Below are 4199 nucleotides of genomic sequence, written 5' to 3' on the forward strand. Positions count from 1 at the left end.
ACAACGTGGGACAACGTGGGACAACGTGGGACACCGTTGGACACCGTGGGACACCGTTGGACACCGTTGGACACCGTGGGACACCGTTGGACACCGTTGGACATCGTTGGACACCGTTGGACACCGTTGGACACCGCTGGACACCGTGGGACAACGTGGGACAACGTGGGACAACGTGGGACAACGTGGGACAACGTGGGACAACGTGGGACAACGTGGGACAACGTGGGACAACGTGGGACAACGTGGGACAACGTGGGACAACGTGGGACAACGTGGGACACCGTGGGACACCGTTGGACACCGTTGGACATCGTTGGACACCGTTGGACATCGTTGGACAACGTGGGACATCGTGGGACAACGTGGGACACCGTTGGACACCGTGGGACACCGTTGGACACCGTTGGACACCGTTGGACACCGTGGGACACCGTTGGACACCGTTGGACATCGTTGGACACCGTTGGACACCGTTGGACACCGTTGGACACCGTGGGACAACGTGGGACAACGTGGGACAACGTGGGACAACGTGGGACAACGTGGGACAACGTGGGACAACGTGGGACAACGTGGGACAACGTGGGACAACGTGGGACAACGTGGGACAACGTGGGACAACGTGGGACAACGTGGGACAACGTGGGACAACGTGGGACAACGTGGGACAACGTGGGACACCGTGGGACACCGTTGGACATCGTTGGACACCGTTGGACATCGTTGGACACCGTTGGACATCGTTGGACAACGTTGGACACCGTTGGACACCGTTGGACACCGTGGGACAACGTGGGACAACGTGGGACAACGTGGGACAACGTGGGACAACGTGGGACAACGTGGGACAACGTGGGACAACGTGGGACACCGTTGGACAACGTGGGACACCGTTGGACATCGTTGGACACCGTGGGACAACGTGGGACAACGTGGGACAACGTGGGACACCGTTGGACACCGTTGGACATCGTTGGACATCGTTGGACATCGTGGGACACCGTTGGACATCGTTGGACACCGTTGGACATCGTTGGACACCGTGGGACAACGTGGGACAACGTGGGACAACGTGGGACACCGTTGGACATCGTTGGACACCGTTGGACATCGTTGGACACCGTGGGACACCGTTGGACACCGTTGGACACCGTTGGACATCGGTGGACATCGTGGGACACCGTTGGACACCGTTGGACATCGTTGGACACCGTTGGACACCGTGGGACAACGTGGGACAACGTGGGACAACGTGGGACAACGTGGGACAACGTGGGACAACGTGGGACAACGTGGGACAACGTGGGACAACGTGGGACAACGTGGGACAACGTGGGACACCGTTGGACACCGTGGGACTTCGTTGGACAACGTGGGACAACGTGGGACAACGTGGGACAACGTGGGACACCGTTGGACACCGTGGGACACCGTTGGACACCGTTGGACATCGTTGGACACCGTGGGACAACGTGGGACAACGTGGGACAACGTGGGAAACCATGGAACAACGTGGGACAACGTGGGACAACGTGGGACAACGTGGGACAACGTGGGACACCGTTGGACATCGTTGGACGCCGTGGGACAACGTGGGACAACGTGGGACAACGTGGGACACCGTTGGACACCGTGGGACACCGTTGGACAACGTGGGACAACGTGGGACAACGTGGGACAACGTGGGACAACGTGGGACAACGTGGGACAACGTGGGACAACGTGGGACAACGTGGGACAACGTGGGACAACGTGGGACACCGTTGGACCCCGTGGGACACCGTTGGACAACGTGGGACAACGTGGGACAACGTGGGACAACGTGGGACAACGTGGGACAACGTGGGACACCGTTGGACACCGTGGGACACCGTTGGACACCGTTGGACATCGTTGGACACCGTGGGACAACGTGGGACAACGTGGGACAACGTGGGAAACCATGGAACAACGTGGGACAACGTGGGACAACGTGGGACAACGTGGGACAACGTGGGACAACGTGGGACAACGTGGGACACCGTGGGACACCGTGGGACACCGTGGGACAACGTGGGACAACGTGGGACAACGTGGGACAACGTGGGACAACGTGGGACACCGTTGGACACCGTGGGACACCGTTGGACATCGTTGGACACCGTGGGACAACGTGGGACAACGTGGGACAACGTGGGACACCGTTGGACACCGTTGGACATCGTTGGACATCGTTGGACATCGTGGGACACCGTTGGACATCGTTGGACACCGTTGGACATCGTTGGACACCGTGGGACAACGTGGGACAACGTGGGACAACGTGGGACACCGTTGGACATCGTTGGACACCGTTGGACATCGTTGGACACCGTTGGACATCGTTGGACACCGTGGGACACCGTTGGACACCGTTGGACACCGTTGGACATCGGTGGACATCGTGGGACACCGTTGGACACCGTTGGACATCGTTGGACACCGTTGGACACCGTGGGACAACGTGGGACAACGTGGGACAACGTGGGACAACGTGGGACACCGTGGGACAACGTGGGACACCGTGGGACAACGTGGGACAACGTGGGACAACGTGGGACACCGTTGGACACCGTGGGACTTCGTTGGACAACGTGGGACAACGTGGGACAACGTGGGACAACGTGGGACACCGTTGGACACCGTGGGACACCGTTGGACACCGTTGGACATCGTTGGACACCGTGGGACAACGTGGGACAACGTGGGACAACGTGGGAAACCATGGAACAACGTGGGACAACGTGGGACAACGTGGGACAACGTGGGACGACGTGGGACACCGTTGGACATCGTTGGACGCCGTGGGACAACGTGGGACAACGTGGGACAACGTGGGACACCGTTGGACACCGTGGGACACCGTTGGACAACGTGGGACAACGTGGGACAACGTGGGACAACGTGGGACAACGTGGGACAACGTGGGACAACGTGGGACAACGTGGGACACCGTTGGACCCCGTGGGACACCGTTGGACCCCGTGGGACAACGTGGGACAACGTGGGACAACGTGGGACAACGTGGGACACCGTTGGACACCGTGGGACACCGTTGGACACCGTTGGACATCGTTGGACACCGTGGGACAACGTGGGACAACGTGGGACAACGTGGGAAACCATGGAACAACGTGGGACAACGTGGGACAACGTGGGACAACGTGGGACAACGTGGGACAACGTGGGACAACGTGGGACACCGTTGGACATCGTTGGACACCGTGGGACAACGTGGGACAACGTGGGACAACGTGGGACAACGTGGGACAACGTGGGACAACGTGGGACAACGTGGGACAACGTGGGACAACGTGGGACAACGTGGGACAACGTGGGACATCGTTGGACATCGCTGGACATCGTTGGACTCCGTTGGACACCGTTGGACACCGTTGGACACCGTTGGACATCGGTGGACATCGTGGGACACCTTTGGACACCGTTGGACATCGTTGGACACCGTTGGACACCGTGGGACAACGTGGGACAACGTGGGACAACGTGGGACAACGTGGGACAACGTGGGACACCGTTGGACACCGTGGGACACCGTTGGACAACGTGGGACAACGTGGGACAACGTGGGACAACGTGGGACACCGTTGGACACCGTGGGACACCGTTGGACACCGTTGGACATCGTTGGACACCGTGGGACAACGTGGGACAACGTGGGACAACGTGGGACACCGTGGAACAACGTGGGACAACGTGGGACAACGTGGGACAACGTGGGACAACGTGGGACACCGTTGGACATCGTTGGACACCGTGGGACAACGTGGGACAACGTGGGACACCGTTGGACACCGTTGGACATCGTTGGACATTGTTGGACACCGTTGGACACCGTTGGACACCGTTGGACACCGTGGGACAACGTGGGACAACGTGGGACACCGTTGGACACCGTGGGACACCGTTGGACAACGTGGGACAACGTGGGACAACGTGGGACAACGTGGGACACCGTTGGACACCGTGGGACACCGTTGGACACCGTTGGACATCGTTGGACACCGTGGGACAACGTGGGAGAACGTGGGACAACGTGGGAAACCGTGGAACAACGTGGGACATCGTGGGACAACTCGGGACAACGTGGGACAACGTGGGACAACGTGGGACACCGTTGGACACCGTGGGACACCGTTGGACATCGTTGGACACCGTGG

This window comes from Bombus terrestris, unplaced genomic scaffold (assembly GCF_910591885.1).
Source record: "Bombus terrestris unplaced genomic scaffold, iyBomTerr1.2, whole genome shotgun sequence".
In the NCBI taxonomy this organism is placed as follows: domain Eukaryota; kingdom Metazoa; phylum Arthropoda; class Insecta; order Hymenoptera; family Apidae; genus Bombus; species Bombus terrestris.